This window comes from Triturus cristatus, chromosome 2_1, assembly GCF_964204655.1.
Source record: "Triturus cristatus chromosome 2_1, aTriCri1.1, whole genome shotgun sequence".
NCBI classification, from domain to species: domain Eukaryota; kingdom Metazoa; phylum Chordata; class Amphibia; order Caudata; family Salamandridae; genus Triturus; species Triturus cristatus.
The window spans coordinates 684761112-684781251 of NC_140581.1; positions in this window are offsets into that span (position 1 = coordinate 684761112).

Below are 20140 nucleotides of genomic sequence, written 5' to 3' on the forward strand. Positions count from 1 at the left end.
TCGCGAGGATTCGTCAACCGGCGCCAGAGTTATTCAAAATAGAATTTTCAGATTTCCTATGGAAACTCGGTCCTAACTATAACTATCTACTGGCGACCGCCAGTAGATAATATATATATATATATATATATAGATATATATATATATAGATATATATATATGGAAACCACAGTCCTGCAACGATTGAAGTCCCAAGGTCAACAAAACAGGTACGGACCTCCAACGTGGTGAAAAAAATATTTTTCTTTTATTTGTGCAGCTTAAAAGGTGCTAGTGCAAAATAATTCAATAGCAAGTGCCCAGCCTGACGCGTTTCGACTGCCCAACGGCAGTCTTGATCACATGACGCGCTGGACCAATGGCCATGTATATATAGTTACAACTAATGAATCACATGATACATACATTCCAATCAGTTGTAGACACAAGCATAGACCGTGAAAACAGACCAATACAATTGTAAAGTATACTAGCTTGACCATAATACATCATGTTTGAAATAATAAATAAATAAATATATATGCAGGTTGTCAAAAATCATGGAATAGTGCCCCAAATTTACATGACATTAACCTAGCCATATTATATTATTTTGATTCTTTAGATTCCAATACAGCAAAAAACAATTAAAACAAGAAAGGTTTCTTATTAAAAAAGGCTTGTGCTAATTAGAACCATCAATGTCAGGAAAACAACTAGTATCTTTTTTCCTTAAATAGTATTCACTTACAAATGCTAATTCAAATCAGTCTTTTCAATCATTGAAATGGAATGTAATAATGTGCAAAAAATATGCAAACAAGTGCTAATGTGCTTAGTGCAAAAAACTTATACATACAAAGATAAAGCAGCATATATGCAGACGTTACTAGAGTCTACTTCTTATTTTCATTTCCTTAAGTTTCTTCTTTCTATCTTTCTTTCCTTTTTTCCTTTTCTTTTTATCACTCCCTCTCCTGCGATATTTTCAACAGTTTTGAGATCTTATTTTCCAAATTTATCAGCTTTCTTCAACCTATTAAGAACATACAAGAGTAATACACAAAATGAAAATTTCAATGAATAGATTCTTAAAAGAATAAATATCAAGAAAAATACATTCACAATAAACCTGTGGTCTAAAAGAACAAAAGTTTAAACTGTCAGATGTTAAGACAGATATATTTGACCACAACCAATTAAATAATTCAGATAAAATTCACAGAACTTAAAAATCGGCAACGTATCTCTCCTAAAACCAGTTAAAATCTAAAATTACATAGATTAAAAAACTGGAACATAAAAAGAGAATATACACCGACTACAGGAGTCCTCCCGACGTGTATATTTTATCTTCCATAAATAACTATACAAAGTTGTGCAAATCATCACTGTTATTCAATCCATTGGGCATTTTAGTATCGAGCAGCATAATGAATTCAGATTCAACCTGCCTTAACCTTTTTTCTCGATTTCCTCCTCTCATATTTTTGGGTACTGCACTGATAACATAATAACTAAGATCATTCAAATTGTTATTATGCACCAGTTTAAAATGCCGCGCCACAGGATAATTGGGATCCGAATTCACAATCGCTCTCAGATGTTGTAATATTCTGTTAAACACCTGTAATTTTGTACTGCCCACATAAAGTAAGTGACAGGTACATTCTAGGACATAAATAGCGAACTCTGTTCTACAAGTGTAGTGACTTTGCATTTTAACTGGTTCTGGGCTAAAAGCTGTGACATACTGTGAAACATTCTTTCCAAATTTACAAGCTCGACATGAACTACACCTTGAGAAACCTGATCTTGCTGACAGCCAACTGTTAGATGTTAAAATTTCAGGGCTGTTTCGTACCAAAGCATCCCTCATTGAGGGTGCCCTCCTAAAAGTAAGGCTAGGTAGTTTAGGCATAATTCGAGACAAAGTTAAATCCGAAAGAATAATTGGCCAATTCTTATATAAAATTTTCCGGACTTGTCTCTCCTGTCGGCAAAAACTTGTAATTAAACTAATACTGTCAACCACTTGGACCCCCAGACTGTCCGAACTCTCATATAACTGTCTGGATGTGCCTGACATCTCAGGTAAAACATTCACTTCGTTCACTTTATTAGCTTTGTCACGAGCTATTGTCAAATCTGATGCTTTATACCCTCTATTCAAGAATCTTTCAAACGCTTCCGCTTGACATTGTTGAAGATCCCCTTCATGACTACAAATACGCTTAATTCGCAAGAATTCCCCATAGGGAATACTTCGTATAAGGTGTTGAGGGTGTGAACTAGACGCATGTAGTATTGAATTACCAGCTGTTATTTTCCTATGCAATTTGGTATGAATCATATTGTCCTCAACAAAAATTTCAACATCCAAAAACTGTATCCTAGTGTCACTAATCTCCGATGTAAAAGTGAGATTAAGAGTATTCAAATTTAGATCATTCACAAACTTTTGGGCTGTTTCAATAGAACCTTTCCAGATAATACACACATCATCTATGAACCTCCACCAGTGAAGCACATGTTGGTCATACATATGATGATGAGTAGTTCTGAGGACATGTTCCTCCCACCAGCCCACGTGTAAACACGCGTAACTAGGGGAGAAACATGCCCCCATCGCTACTCCACGTAATTGCTGAAACACTTCCTTATTAAATAAGAAAAAATTGTGAGTCAAACACATCTCTATCATCTTGACCAACATTTTGTTATGTTCATACATGGCAATATTTCTTTTATCCAAATAATAGCGAATGGCATTAATCCCGTCATTGTGGTGGATACTCGTATATAAAGAACTGATGTCCATTGCTATTAAAAGACAATCCTCTTCCCATTTTACTTTTCTTAGTTTGGTTAGAAAATGACCAGTGTCCCTTATAAAAGATGGCAATTCTTCCACAAATTCATGTAGATAATGGTCCACATATTTTGACATTGCCTCTAAAAGGCTTTTAAGTGCGGAAATAATTGGTCTGCCAGGGACCGGTAACACCTTCTTATGTACTTTTGGAATAAAGTATAAAAAAGGAGTCATTGGATGATCATTTGTTAGAAAATTAAATTCATCTTTGGATAATAAGCCAACACGCTTCCACTGAGCCAGTTCACCAAACACATATTCCTTATTTTTCCTTAGGTCCTGGAAATTCGCTCTCCTGTAACTATCAACATCATTGAGATGTGACCAAGCCTCCTCCATATACAAATTTCTTGGCCATAAAACAATATTCCCTCCCTTGTCAGCTTTATTAATTATAACCTCCGTATGTTTTTGTAGTTTACGGATTAGTTTAGTGTATTGCATTTCAGAAAATTTGCGCTGCCTCTTTTGTTGTTGCATGACAGTGCTATTTAGTTGCTTCAATTCATTAACTACGCAATCACTAAAAACATCAATCGCATCCCTCGGCATCATTGGGATGAAAGTAGAAGGGGGTTTAAATGGACTAGTACTTGGTATGTTACAGGTGACACCTGCTGCGTGTAAGTTCACCTGTGTTGGCTCATCTGAAATGTCACCTGAATCAGCCAAAGATTGCATCGCCAGCAAAGTGCCAACATCTGCTGCTTGCAGATTAAAACCGGCTTCTGAAATGGATCTACTTTGGGATGCAATATCCGATGCATTCTTAAGTTGGAAGTGCTTCCTTCACTTTAGTTTCCGAATAAATTTAAACACATCCACTCTTGTTTGTGTATATTTAAAACAATTGGTGGGGCAATATGACAGTCCCAGGGCCAATAATTGCTTCTCAGCCACAGTAAGCGTGATTTCAGACAAATTAATTACAGTATTATCAATTTCATCTTTGGGTACCTGTATTATTTCTTTTTGTTGTACTTCTTCTTGTTTTTTCCTTTGTAATATATATATTTGTCAAAGTCCTGTGAACAAGGGCGCCGTGACGCCTGAAACTCGTAAGGAAATATTTTTGACGAGATGAACTTTGTGCGTTTACAGTTGATGTGCAATGCTGCCCTGCAGGAATAAAGCATCCAGCAAGGTGTGTGGCCTCCCAAGTCTGGTGCTTTTCTTTGTGATATTAATGGCGGCCTGCCAGGGTCGCGGGAAGCCCCCCTGCACATAAAGCGGTGTCCAGCGCGTTCTCGAACAGCGCAACACGGAGCCTTGCTGTGTTCTGCTGAAAGGGATTACGACGGTCTTGCCACTACTTCATAACCTACAAAAACCTATCAAGGTATCTGAACTATTTTTAATGTGGAACAGCAGCCGGGTGAGCGAAGGATTTTCCTAAATATCATGAACTCTAATTACCAGAATGCAATGTGCAACCACGCCCAGTGGGCGAGACTTAAAAACTGCTAATTAGAGGACCGGCATTCTGCACTCTACATTTGTCAAAGTCCTGTGAACAAGGGCGCCGTGACGCCTGAAACGCGTAAGGAAATATTTTTGACGAGATGAACTTTGTGCGTTTACAGTTGATGTGCAATGCTGCCCTGCAGGAATAAATCATTCAGCAAGGTGTGTGGCCTCCCAAGTCTGGTGCTTTTCTTTGTGATATTAATTGCGGCCTGCCAGGGTCACGGGAAGCCCCCCTGCGCATAAAGCGGTGTCCAGCGCGTTATCGAACAGCGCAACACGGAGCCTTGCTGTTTTCTGCTGAAAGGGATTACGACGGTCTTGCCACTACTTCATAACCTACAAAAACCTATCAAGGTATCTGAACTATTTTTAATGTGGAACAGCAGCCGGGTGAGCGAAGGATTTTCCTAAATATCATGAACTCTAATTACCAGAATGCAATGTGCAACCACGCCCAGTGGGCGAGACTTAAAAACTGCTAATTAGAGGACCGGCATTCTGCACTCTACATTTGTCAAAGTCCTGTGAACAAGGGCGCCGTTGATGAATACAAGCCCCAGCTAGGCCCGCAAGAGACAAGGGTTCGCTCTTCTGTAACGAAATCTATAAGGAAGTTGGCACGGAAACTGCAAAGTACAAAAACAACATTTATTAACCCTTAAGGGTGGTCCTACAATCCACACAACACTCTTCAGTATTGCAAGGAGTAGCACACAGAACTTGCGTACATTGTCCCCTTTTATACACAACAGAGGGGCTCATGAGTGGGTGGATACCGCATGAGGTTGAAGAACATTACCATTTAGGGTCATTCTCGATACTGAATCAATACATGGGCGGAGCTAACACACTCCTTGGGCCCACGAAAACACATGGTCAAGCAAAGCTAATTATAACAGATGTGGTCAAGTCTGGGCATGCGCCAGATAGACAAGAAAGCTATTTATAACTGTTACTAGGCAGATTACAAGAGCAACTAACACAGAGGTCGGACTCTCCTCGTGGTGAACACGTGGCAGCATGCCAATACAAAATGGAGTCCGGACTTCGGTCAACATAATGAGGAAAACACGATAAAAGGGAAACATTAATGTTTTCAGTAAATGCTTAATCACATTCTGCTTTAATTTACAACAGACGACCCTTTCAGCATTTACTGAAGACATCTGGTTTCCAAGAATAATCATCGTATATGTCAATTATCATCATTCCTTTAACCTCTTTAGCTAGACCCTTCTGGCGGGCAACATCGGCAATAGCTTTCTTATCTGGAATGCAGAATGAAATGCATACGGAACAGCACAATGGTCCACATTGAATACACATACAGAAAAAGAACAGAATTGCTACAATAATACAGAGACCAGTTAGAACCTTCCAACCCCAGGCAGTAACCAACGCCCAAAACCATCCAGAAAAGGACCAAGTGCCGTTTTCTGTGTGGATTTCAGCTGCTATTTTATGCAGTTTGTTAATGGCGCTATAAACAGACGGTGTATGATCAGGGATGAACACACAGCAGCTACTTCCAATAATTTTACAGGCTCCTCCTCGATCAGCTAGCATTACATCCAATACCATACGATTCTGCAATGCAACAATCCTAGTAATTTGTAATTCTTCCGTAAGATTCCCAAGAGCAGCAGCAGTCTGATTAGTCACAGCTTCTACCACTCTCGTTAATCTTCGGATCTTCCTACTATTCAAAGCGGCTCCAACAAAAAAGAACAGTCCTAAGTTAAAATCAATATACTGTTGCAAGCTGGTATCGGTTTGATCCACATCATCAATTAATAGAGTACGTTTATATCTATTTACAGTTACATTATTCAACAGTTTCAAATCCTTATGATATGACGCGGGTGCTAAGAATACAGGAGGCAATAGGAACGATACATAGCATACCCCAGACCACCCAGCCGGCAAACGGTAATAACCTTTATTTCCACATACAAAGTAGGTATTATGGGATGCTAGGAAGGTACTATTATTTAACCCATCGATGTTTAATACGGTTATGCAATCACTGACACCAACAGGGATAAAACCCACACTCTGGACACACAGGTCCGCTTGGGCTTGTGCTACTTGGATTACGAATTTGTCCTTCCCCACAGTGTCTCTGGTGTTCGTGAAGATATAGGGGATGGATTCATTGTCCGGTCGGTACTCTTCCCATTCCCAAATTGTCCCATTCGCTTGTGGATATCCATTCTTGTCCTGATGGCATTCTTTATTAAGTCTGAAAAGCAATCGTCCCACTGTCGGTTTCCGAGTGGCAAACAACAAAGTGTACCATGCTCTACAAGAGCCATTGTGAGAGAAAGGAAGTGGTATGAATGGCGTACCTCCTTTCTTCTGATGGGCTGGCATCATCCCACATATCCAACAGTTCGTAGCATTCGTAGCAACGTGGGTGTGATGCAGCATCTGAATGAAAGTGTTATTCAAATAGGACTGTCGATGCTTCAACTCTTGATATGGCAATGTATAAAAGTAGTGCTCCGCAGGCACTGGAGTCGTCAACACAAGCGTCTCTCGAGCAGGAGTTGCCTCCTCCACAAACCATGTGGTTATACCAACGATAGCTACTGTTAGCATGAACCCCAACGCACAAAGAATTTTCTTCTTCTCCATGTCAAAGGAAACAATACCCTGATATCTTCCTGAAACTAAAAAGGTCTGTCAGAACTCTTCCCCTTGGGCAGCGGTTGATTTCTTCACCAGCGGGCCAAGACGGGTGTCACTACACTAATGCAGGGCTGATCCCCCCCCCTTGCCTCATCGGCTCTCCGTTTCACTAACCCAAGGGCCGTTCTGACAGTATGTCCCGGTACTGGAAATCTCACTTCCTTGGTCGCAGATGATATCGCCTTCCTTCAAAAGTCGTGTGGTCCGAAAAGAGCTCCTCAGTGTCGTTTGGCCCCGCAGCACGGCCTGTCTCTGCTGCTAGGATGTCTCGTTGATCGGTCAGCACGGCAGACTCCACCAATCCGGGCGGTACCTTTCGACAGTGCAGGGAATGGATCCAATTCTTCCTGTTCGAGACTCGCACTGCCGTCCTCGTTGCAAGAAGGACTTGCTCAGGTCCTACCCATCTCGGCTCCAAACTGTTCGATCTGTCGAAAACCTTTATCATTACATGATCTCCAGGCCGGAGACCATGTCCTTCGCCAGTAGACTGATCAGGGAGCGCCTCTCGGACCTGTTGATGAATAGAAACCAAGTTATCCGTTAACTGTGCCAGATAATCACTCATCATCACACAAGGTACATCATACACAGCCTTAGGCCTTGGTGGACCCCAAATGTTCATTGGGCGTCCGAATACTATTTCGTATGGCGTAAGGCCGGTTCGAGAGTGTGGCACTGACCTAATTGACAATAACGCCAGTGGCAGGGCGTCTGGCCAAGTCAAAGACGTTGAAGCTTGGATTTTGGCGATCTTAAGCTTCAGTGTACCATTATATTTCTCGACTAGTCCTGCAGACTGGGGGTGGAACACGGCGTGGAACTTCTGGGTGATGCCTAGGCCCTTCAAGACATACTTTATAACATCCGCTACAAAGTGAGGGCCATTATCACTCCACAGAAGTCTACAGACGCCGTATCGGGGGAAAAACTCTTTCAGCAATAGCTTCGCTGTAGTCATTGCAGTATTGTCTTTCGCAGGGTACGCCTCAACCCATTTAATGAAGGCGCAAACCACTACTAGAACATACTTCAAATTGTTACAGCGCTCAAGCTGGATGTAATCCATCTGCAGAACCTCAAAGGGTGCAGTGGGCGTCGCAAATCCTCCTGCTGGAGTTCGCGTGCCTTTCCCTGGGTTATACTTCAGACAGATCATACAGGTCTGCACCACCCTCTTTGCCGTGCTAGCAATCTCTGGATGCTCCCAGACTTGGGTAAGCAATTTCACAATTGCGGAAGCTCCAACATGTGCTAGCCCATGTGCCATCTGAACCATAGGTTGTACAAAGGCCGTGGGTAATTTCCATCTATCCATCTGCTTATTTCTCCAGCAACCCTCATCATCCAGTTCTCCTTCGCTAGCCCATTGTTCCCGCTCTTTGTCAGAAGCGGTCTTTTGTATTTCTCGCACTTCCTCCTTCGCATCATGCCATCTCTCCACCTGTGACTTCACTACATACATGGCAGTAGTACCGGGCTGCATCGCAGTCTCTCGTGCTACTCGATCCGCTAACGCATTCCCTTCTCCAACCTTATCAACCACTTTCCTATGGGCGCTACACTTAACAATGGCGATTTTCTTTGGGTATGTCAATGCAGTTAAAAGATTATGAACTAATTCTCCATGCATTATCTGTACTCCATGTGACGTTAGAAACCCTCTCTCCTTCCAGAGTAGGCCGAAATCGTGCGCTACTCCGAAGGCATAGCGGCTGTCTGTGTAAACATTCACACACAATCCTGTACTGAGCTCACACGCTCGTGTTAACGCTATCAGTTCCGCTGCTTGAGCTGATTTCTGTGGTATGCGTGCTGTCTCCACTATCGTCTGTAACGTGGTAATTGCATACGCTGCTGAAGTCGTACCATCTGGTAGCTTCAGGCATGATCCATCCACCCACAGTTCTCCATCTACATCTGAAAAGGGCGTATCCTGGAGATCAATACGACCCTTTGTTTGTTCCTCAGTCACAAGAATACAATCATGCGCTTTCTGCGCCTCAGGCTGGGTCTCGGGGTATGGCAACAATGTGGCCGGGTTTAATGTCACGCACCTTTTTAACGTAATATGAGGAGCCAAAAGCGTCAACTCATATCCCGTTAAGCGGGCACTGGTCAAATGCTGCGTCTTTGTTTGATTAAGCAGGGCATCAACAGCGTGGGGGACTAACACCAACAGTTTATGGGATAACACAATTCCTTCACTCTGCCGTATTGACACAGCTGTCGCCGCAACCGAGCGAAAACACCCTGGCAATGCTCGGGCGACAGGATCAAGTACAGCCGAAAAGTATGCACAAGGGCGCTGCTTATCGCCGTGCATCTGCACTAAGACTGATAATGCACATCCATCTTTCTCATGCACATACAACGAAAAGGGTTTTGCATAATCAGGGGTCCCTAACACTGGTGCTGAACAAAGGGCCTGTCTCAATTGCTGAAAAGCAGCGTCACACTCATCTGACCAGGGGATCGGGATGGGCGTGTCTTTTGTCAAGAGAGCTAGTAATGGCTTAGCTATGTGTGAAAACCCCAATATCCACTGTCTACAAAAAGAAACAAGACCCAAAAATGCACGCACATCCTTCTGCGTGGATGGCCTCGGTGTGTCCAAAATTACTTGGATACGATCTGGTGTGAGTGCACGCCCCTCCTTAGACAAAAGGTGACCCAAATAAGTCACCTTTGGTCTACAGAATTGCAATTTCTTCCTAGAGACCTTGTGATTGTGGGATGCTAAAAAGGAAAGTAAGGCTATCGTGCTTTTCTCGCACAATTCCAGGGTGTCAGCCGCCAACAGGATGTCATCGACATATTGAATGAGGGCGACCCCCTCGAGTAAAACAAAGGAATCCAACTGTCGCTTCAAAGCCTGACTATAAATACTAGGGCTTTCTGTATAGCCTTGGGGAATTCTACAAAAACGATAAGATCTATTGTTTAATGTGAACCCAAAAAGAAATCGGCTATCAGGGTGAATGGGAATAGAAAAGAAGGCATTTTTCAAATCAATCACCGAGAACATGGTCGCCGTAGGCGGGACCAAGGTAAGCAACGTCGTGATATCGGAAACCACCGGGTACTGAGGTATCACGATCTTGTTTACCTCCCTCAAATCAATTATGAACCGATAGACCTTTGCATCCGTGTCCTTTTTCAGAATAGGGAGAATCGGACTGTTACAGATATTATAGGGAACTTCTTCCACTACCCCTACTGCGATCAAGTCTTGCACAATCTGTATGAGAGCCTCCTCGCCCTCCTGGGAAATACGATACTGTGGGAGGCGCGGTAGTACCGCCCCCTCCTGGACACTAATGTGGACCGGAGGAATCACCATTTGTCCGACATCTGTGTCCGAAGTCGCCCATAAAGCTCGGGGGAGGGTAGCCAACAACGCATCCTCTGAGATCGTACACATCCGCCCAGATCGGGGGTAGTTGTCATTTAAAATCACCCTCACACCCTCAGGGGAACAGCGGATTGTAGCCCTAAAGTACTTTAACATATCAAGGCCCATAATGTTATCCGGTGTATACGGAGCAAGCAGAAACGGACAAGGCGCAGAAAAACAATCAACTTTAAATGCAAGGGGCTGTGAAAGAGGGCTTCGGGAGAGTGTACCGTCAAACCCTACCGATGTAACTATTGAGCCGGATGGGGGAGCCCCCGGAACCAAGTACCTAGACAATGCACTACGTGTCGCTCCTGTATCCACTAGGAACTGATCAGTAGAACCTAAAACCTCAGCCGATACATAAGGACCCGTCTGATCGACCGGCACCTCAACTGATTCGGACCCCCATCCTACGCATTCCTATGCATGCTGAGAATCATGATATCCCGATTGATCGATGTCCGATACATGATACTGGTGCTGGCGATCGAAAACATTTGAGCTTTCTCGGTGCTGTCCAGCAGTATCGAAACGGACATTATCGTTGGAATTCCCTCTAAAGTTCGAGAAGCCCCCTCTACCTCTCGGGCCACCCGGAGTGTGCCCTTGACGCGAAGCACGCAACGCTGGGCAATCCCTGGCCCAATGGCCCAACTGCTTGCAATACGCACACTGGTTCCTATTCAAATCAGATCGGCCCGAAGGGGGACCATAGGATCCGCCCCTTCCCCTATTATTATTACCCCGGCGGGGCGAGCCATATACGTGTGCTAACATCACTTTGGTTTTGAGATCTTTCGATTTCTTCTCCTCCTGGCCCTTCGCCTCGTGCTCCTGACGCTCATAATACTGGGCGATGGTCAGAAGGGCCGTCGGTGTCGCGGAGGACCAAGAACTCTCACTCGCTTTTAACCGGGCCGCAACTGCCGGTAGCAGATTAGCCACATATTTGTCCGCGAAAAGGTGGCGGCCCGTGTCGTCAGTAAGCGACTGGCCACTAAAATCATGAAACGTCTCCTCAAAACGCGTAAAGAAGTCCGCGACTGACTCGTCAACTTTCTGTTTACACGCAGCTAACATATTCCAGTCAATCTTTTTAGGGGGGATAATCGTCTTCAACTTAGCCACAATAGCCGCAGGGAGATCTAAAATATTCTGGGGTGGTTTCTGTGCGGGCTTCCGTTCCCTATCCTCATCCTCAAGGTCAGACCACCGGGCCTTGAAGGCAACCGCATCATCTACCTTTCGGACAGAGCGCCACGTATCCGGCGGTAGGATAAGGCCAAAGAACAGGTCTATATCCGCTAAGGTCATAATGCAAGAATTCAAGGCCCCCTCGACTTCTTCATAGAAGGCCGCTGGATTCTTGCGGGGGTCAGGCAGCGCATTCTTTAATGCCATAACATCGGCCCTATGCCATGGAGTATAAACCCAATTATACACAAAATATCCCCTAGCATCGACAGAATTAATATCCGAGCTAGTCCCTGCTCCCTTGGGAGGAACATACAAAGGCGCCGCCTCTCGCATTGGTTTAACATGCACTATGTCATCCTTATCTGACTGGGAGGCGGATGGGTGGCCCCCTGCTGCAGACGAATCCGACTGCTTCTCCTCCTCCGTTTGTTGACGTGCTTTCTCTCTAAGGGCCAGCACCTCGTCCCGCAAAGCGAACAGCCGCCGAGCCGCCTCAGAAGCCTTAGGGGGAGAAAAAACACCATTACGTAATGCTCCGGCATCCGAAGACACTTCGTCAGGCTCAAGGACACTAGAATATTTTCGGAAAGCAGCAATTACTTCTTCTGCGAAATGAGACAGAAAATACACCCTCTCTCTATCTTGCCACGACCCCCAAGTATGGAACAACTCGTCCTTAGACATCTTGCCCTTAAGTGCACGGAGGGAAAGTTTCCGAAGCTCAGCCATATGCTCGGTCGATAACATGGACCGTGTGTCGACCTTACCCGGAGCCGGGCCAGAATCTTGCGGCCGCGGAGCAGATGCGCCAACATAAGGGGGCGGAGAGCGATCTAGTAAATAAAAATCGTCATCAGGATTATTAAGGACAGGATAAAGTGGCTGACGAACAACATATTGACCCGAAACTTGTAGCCTACGCTCTTTCTCTTGTCTGTCCGTTTGCTCTTTGTCCTCCCGACGCTTCGCTTCCTGAGCTCGCACATGATCATTCTTCCGTTGTTCTTTATCAAACAGCGCTTTCTCACGTTTCTCTCGCTCACGCACTTCCTTCACCCATAATCGCACACACTCAAACATATCCTGACGAGCACGTCGCTTACACATACACTGTTCCACATACTCAATCTTACGTATATCAAACGATCTATACAAAGGCCATCGCAACTCAGGATCCTTCCTCGTATATTTCCTCCATAACGTGCTGTACATTATGGAAGAAAGACCATGCTTTACGTACATATCCCTATTAGGAGTCCCCTCTGGGGGAGCTGGAGCAGATTCCTCGAGGTTCAACCGGTTCCCAAAACAGCAGCACCACTTACGAAGTGCGCTAAAAGCAGGCATGCTAGGAATAATGCAAAATATGCAGTATTATCAAGAAAAATGGCACTTAATCGTTGCGCCGTTCAAAGTTTACACAGCTCCGGAGAAATTTCTCCACATTACCTGCCTATATGTGTTGCAACGCATATATTTTCACAAAGACAAATTCAAAATATGACTAGTCACCATCAATCAAACTCAAATAGCCAGACCAGGCTTCAAAACTCGGAGCAAGTACCGTATAACGGTTCTTACCAATCAAGAGTCCAGGTTCCAACTGCCAAGCTCCACAATCGCCCAAACGGCTCTCACGGCAGGACCGACAGAAGAGGTCTCAGTCGATGACCGGCGCCACCCAGACGGTCAGCTCGGAAGGGAAGGAAGAAAAACCTCGGGATGCCAAGGCTAAGACGCCGCTGGCAGTGATCACGTCCCCGGCCAAACTCCTCACCTTCGTCGCGACCAGTCCTTCGAGCATCCGAGTCGCCGATGAGCCCCACGTGACGGGCGCCAATTGATGAATACAAGCCCCAGCTAGGCCCGCAAGAGACAAGGGTTCGCTCTTCTGTAACGAAATCTATAAGGAAGTTGGCACGGAAACTGCAAAGTACAAAAACAACGTTTATTAACCCTTAAGGGTGGTCCTACAATCCACACAACACTCTTCAGTATTGCAAGGAGTAGCACACAGAACTTGCGTACATTGTCCCCTTTTATACACAACAGAGGGGCTCATGAGTGGGTGGATACCGCATGAGGTTGAAGAACATTACCATTTAGGGTCATTCTCGATACTGAATCAATACATGGGCGGAGCTAACACACTCCTTGGGCCCGCGAAAACACATGGTCAAGCAAAGCTAATTATAACAGATGTGGTCAAGTCTGGGCATGCGCCAGATAGACAAGAAAGCTATTTATAACTGTTACTAGGCAGATTACAAGAGCAACTAACACAGAGGTCGGACTCTCCTCGTGGTGAACACGTGGCAGCATGCCAATACAAAATGGAGTCCGGACTTCGGTCAACATAATGAGGAAAACACGATAAAAGGGAAACATTAATGTTTTCAGTAAATGCTTAATCACATTCTGCTTTAATTTACAACACCGTGACGCCTGAAACGCGTAAGGAAATATTTTTGACGAGATGAACTTTGTGCGTTTACAGTTGATGTGCAATGCTGCCCTGCAGGAATAAATCATTCAGCAAGGTGTGTGGCCTCCCAAGTCTGGTGCTTTTCTTTGTGATATTAATGGCGGCCTGCCAGGGTCGCGGGAAGCCCCCCTGTGCATAAAGCGGTGTCCAGCGCGTTGTCGAACAGCGCAACACGGAGCCTTGCTGTTTTCTGCTGAAAGGGATTACGACGGTCTTGCCACTACTTCATAACCTACAAAAACCTATCAAGGTATCTGAATTATTTTTAATGTGGAACAGCAGCCGGGTGAGCGAAGGATTTTCCTAAATATCATGAACTCTAATTACCAGAATGCAATGTGCAACCACGCCCAGTGGGCGAGACTTAAAAACTGCTAATTAGAGGACCGGCATTCTGCACTCTACATTTGTCAAAGTCCTGTGAACAAGGGCGCCGTGACGCCTGAAACGCGTAAGGAAATATTTTTGACGAGATGAACTTTGTGCGTTTACAGTTGATGTGCAATGCTGCCCTGCAGGAATAAATCATTCAGCAAGGTGTGTGGCCTCCCAAGTCTGGTGCTTTTCTTTGTGATATTAATGGCGGCCTGCCAGCGTCGCGGGAAGCCCCCCTGCGCATAAAGCGGTGTCCAGCGCGTTATCGAACAGCGCAACACGTGCTTTTCTTTGTGATATACACATATATATATATATATATATATATATATATATATATATATATATATATATATATATATATATATATATATATATATTATTACCTACTGGCGGTCGCCAGTAGGTAGTTATAGTTAGGACCCTGTTTCCATAGGAAATCCGCAACATTCTATTTGGAATAACTTTGGCGCCGGTCGACGAATCCTCGCGAATTTCTCAAAATAGGTGGGGCGCTACGCTCCGCTCCTACCCTGAAAGTCTCGGGGGGATTCGTCAAGCGGGGGCTGAGATAAAAGGGGGGTCCCAAAACGCGTTTTTCCCATGCATTTTTCCATAGGACCTTTAGACAGGGCTACAGCCCGAACGGCTGAACAGAATTACTAGAAATTTGGCAGAGAGGTAGTCCTCAGGTCAAGGAAGTGCCTTTTGTAGGTTTGGTGTAAATCTGTTCAGTAGATTCTGAGAAAATAGCCTTTAAATCAATATATATATCTGAGCCAGCTTACGGTACGCTTACCGTAAGCTTACCGTACGCGTACGGTGGCGTGCGCGAGCGCGATTCTGATTGGCTGTTAGATCTTAGTAAACATTCGAATCGGCCGAAACCAGGAAGCGGCGGCCGCCATTTTGTGTATTTCACTCCGGTAAAAAAGAGTGATATCTTGAAAAGGGGGCAAGGGAGAGAGTTACAGACCCCCTAACATTTGTAAGGGGGTCAAAGAAGGACAGAAAAGTACAAAGGAAACATTTATTGATTTTAAAAAAAATCATGGGGTACGCGTACGGTAAGCTTACGGTAAGCGTACGGTAAAAAAAGAAATGAAATTCAGATTTAAGTGTTTAGATATTAGGGGGCTCTAAAAAGAGCCGTTGTGTTTATTAAGTGATTTTTTTGTGGTACCTACAAGTAAGTACCGATGCAGAGTCTAAGGTTCAAGAGGAAGACTCTGTTCCCTTCATCATTGAAGTGCACACCATCTCCTCTATAAATGTCTTGCATGTCGTAACGCAAGTTGTTGTGGTAAATGGAACCCATACCATAGTCACGGAGGAAAGCAGAAACAGATTTGTTGACGTGCTTTCTTGCTTTGTCAATCTGCGGACAGAAATGATTGGACCAGTTCCATTTTTGCCTTTGGCATATGTTAGAAAACACAAAGGCAGTTTTAGGGAAAAGTGAAAACAGTTGTGCAAAGGTGTCCTTCATAAGCATTTCCAGACCTACCCCAGTCAAAGTGCCTAGGTCATTGCCACCACAGTGCACTATTATGAGGTCAGGGTGTTGGATTTGCATGAAGGATTTCACCAATGGCATCAATTGGTGCCACTTTAACCCTCTCTGACCAATCCATTTAATGTCTACATTTGGCAAAGCAAGGTCTCTCACCATACCTGTTTTCTCTGCAAACTTTTCACTCCAGAAGACATAGCTGTGCCCTACAATCCACACTGTGAACATCTTCAAAGGAGAACTGGATGCACTCAGGAGGTGTCTTTCAGTAGAATGGCAATATGAAAAGAAAGACAGTTTGGAAATGGAGGCATACATATTTTTTTCAAAACAAAAAGAACTGATTGGCTGTTTCATACCATTCTAGAATAAAAACTAGGCTGTATGTGTAAATTAATAGAAGCATGTTTTGTATTGGTACAGAAAAATGTGTTACCAAAGAACAGTACTATGGATTTGCTGTTAGGTTTGAAAAGTCAAGCACTCTTGCTCTGTGGAATTGAAACATTGTGTGGCGAACTTCTGACCTAACTCCACACAGCAGTGTTCCATGAGCTGTTGCTATGGTAGCAGCCAGAAGTCAAGTTGGGGGAAGGGTACTAGGCAGAAGTCAAGTTGGGGGCAGGGTACTTTTGGAAAAGGGTTGGTTTTCAACCAATAGAAATGTGTGATTACATTTGAAAAAAAGGGGGAAGCACTGAGATTTGAAACTTACATGTATATGTGTGGAAAAATAGAGGGAAAGTTTGCCATTATCTGGTTCTGCTGAGAGGAGAGAGGTGTAGAGAACAGAGATCCTGGCTCTGATAATCTGCTGTTTGAGTGCCACATTTCTTTCACAACTAACTAATTTAAAAGGTGAGGTTAGAGTTTGAGAGGGGATGTATATGGTAAATTAAGAAATGAAAAATAGAAATGTAATTCTTTTTGTTGAAGTTGCGTTTATTATTTTCTGTTTTGGGAGAAATTTAAATGTGAGGAACATGTAAAATAATATGGACTATGTTTTCACGATAAATTAAGGTGTATTGGTATAAAAAATGAATAGTTTAAGGGTTTGAGGTTGGACTCAGTAATGCAAATACATTCAGCATCACTAAGGCTGGTTGCCCTTGGTGGAATGTAGGCAGTCACCCAGGTTACACATGTTGGGAAATATAGGCAGAGATTTATTGTGTACAACTCTGGTAATTTTATATTTGCATTAGTAGGAAAAAGGGGGAGCGATTTTTTGGTGCAGAAGCAGACTCTTAGCACACACCCAGCTCCTTTCCATGTATAATCATGCACAGTATTTACAAGCGAGTGGGTTTTGAGGTTTCAGTCTGTAATGCAAAGACATTCAGCATCACTAAGGCTGGTTGCCCTTGCTGGAGTGTAGGCAGTCACCCAGGATACACATGGTGGTGGTCTGAAAAAGCAGTCTGGACATGGGCTTTTAAAAAAATCTGAAAAGTGGATTCATAATGTGTCAGTCTGTAAAAGTGATTATCACTTGCCAAAAAAAAAGAGCAGTAAGTGTGCATTCAAATTGGCAAAGAAATTTCGTTTTGTGACTAATGTGAAAACATGACTCTGTGTGCAAATAGAAATTACAGGCAGAGATTTATTGCGTTTTGCTCTGGTGATTTCACAGTTGCATTAGTAGGAAAAAGGGGGAGCGATTTTTTGGTGCAGAAGCAGACTCTTAGCACACACCCAGCTCCTTTCCATGTATAATCATGCACAGTATTTACAAGCGAGTGGGTTTTGAGGTTTCAGTCTGTAATGCAAAGACATTCAGCATCACTAAGGCTGGTTGCCCTTGCTGGAGTGTAGGCAGTCACCCAGGATACACATGGTGGTGGTCTGAAAAAGCAGTCTGGACATGTGCATTTAAAAAAATCTGAAAAGTGGATTCATAATGTGTCAGTCTGTAAAAGTGATTATCACTTGCCCAAAAAAAAGAGCAGTAAGTGTGCATTCAAATTGGTAAAGAAATTTCGTTTTGTGACTAATGTGAAAACATGACTCTGTGTGCAAATAGGAATTACAGGCAGAGATTTATTGCGTTTTGCTCTGGTGATTTCACAGTTGCATTAGTAGGAAAAAGGGGGAGTGATTTTTTGGTGCAGAAGCAGACTCTTAGCACACACCCAGCTCCTTTCCATGTATAATCATGCACAGTATTTACAAGCGAGTGGGTTTTGAGGTTTCAGTCTGTAATGCAAAGACATTCAGCAACACTAAGGCTGGTTGCCCTTGCTGGAGTGTAGGCAGTCACCCAGGATACACATGGTGGTGGTCTGAAAAAGCAGTCTGGACATGGGCTTTTTTAAAAATCTGAAAAGTGGATTCATAATGTGTCAGTCTGTAAAAGTGATTATCACTTGCCAAAAAAAAAGAGCAGTAAGTGTGCATTCAAATTGGCAAAGAAATTTCGTTTTGTGACTAATGTGAAAACATGACTCTGTGTGCAAATAGGAATTACAGGCAGAGATTTATTGCGTTTTGCTCTGGTGATTTCACAGTTGCATTAGTAGGAAAAAGGGGGAGCGATTTTTTGGTGCAGAAGCAGACTCTTAGCACACACCCAGCTCCTTTCCATGTATAATCATGCACAGTATTTACAAGCGAGTGGGTTTTGAGGTTTCAGTCTATAATGCAAAGACATTCAGCATCAGTAAGGCTGGTTGCCCTTGCTGGAGTGTAGGCAGTCACCCAGGATACACATGGTGGTGGTCTGAAAAAGCAGTCTGGACATGTGCATTTAAAAAAATCTGAAAAGTGGATTCATAATGTGTCAGTCTGTAAAAGTGATTATCACTTGCCAAAAAAAAAAAAGCAGTAAGTGTGCATTCAAATTGGCAAAGAAATTTCGTTTTGTGACTAATGTGAAAACATGACTCTGTGTGCAAATAGGAATTACAGGCAGAGATTTATTGCGTTTTGCTCTGGTGATTTCACAGTTGCATTAGTAGGAAAAAGGGGGAGTGATTTTTTGGTGCAGAAGCAGACTCTTAGCACACACCCAGCTCCTTTCCATGTATAACCATGCACAGTATTTACAAGCGAGTGGGTTTTGAGGTTTCAGTCTGTAATGCAAAGACATTCAGCATCAGTAAGGCTGGTTGCCCTTGTTGGAGTGTAGGCAGTCACCCAGGATACACATGGTGGTGGTCTGAAAAAGCAGTCTGGACATGGGCATTTAAAAAAATCTGAAAAGTGGATTCATAATGTGTCAGTCTGTAAAAGTGATTATCACTTGCCAAAAAAAAAGAGCAGTAAGTGTGCATTCAAATTGGCAAAGAAATTTCGTTTTGTGACTATTGTGAAAAGAAATGTAGTAATATATTTAAATAAAATAAAGGAATTTTTTTTTAGTTTTTTTCAGGTATTGCTGAAGAGCAGTGAACAAAATTTAAGATGCCTACAAAATCCAGAGTTCAAAAAACTCACAAAAAAAACCTATATTTGAAGACAACTGGAGGACCAAAGTTAGTAGAAGATGCTCATGTTGGGAAAAAGAAAAAATCTTCTGGTAAGCAGAAAAAACAATTTCTAAAAAATATATTCAAAAGAATGAAAAATGTACAAAATGTCTGTACTGGAAAGAATGTTTTGAAAAGAAAAGGACAGGAAAAAATTGAGAATTTAGTTAATGCAAATATACCTTCTGCAACTGAAAAGATTTACATAAATAGAAAAACAGCGTTTAAAGAGATACGTAGAAAAATGTTTCAGAGAAGAGTTATGTCCAATTTGATAAAGGATGTGAAGAAATATAAGCAAAAGAGTAAGTTTTATAAAAGAAAAAAAGAAATTGAAGCCATTGCAGCAAAGGCATTAGAATTAAAAAGGAAACTATTCATTTTAATTTTGAATAGGATGCGTACATTAGACAAAATGGTTAATGTACTGAAATCACATAGCAAAAGGAAAAGAGTAGTGAACAGAACAAACTTTTGTAAAGTGTTTTTAGGAAAGTGGATGCATAGTTCAAGTAGTGAACCTTTTTTTAATGAAGAGAGCTATTTTCAAAGTAATAGTTTGCTGCATGCAGTTGACACCAGAGGTCGTGCTTACGAAGTAAAAAATGGTTGCATAATGGAGAAGGAGATAATGGTTCCAAGAGATGAGGTACAAGTGATGGCAGATGAGGCTATGGGGAGACGTCCT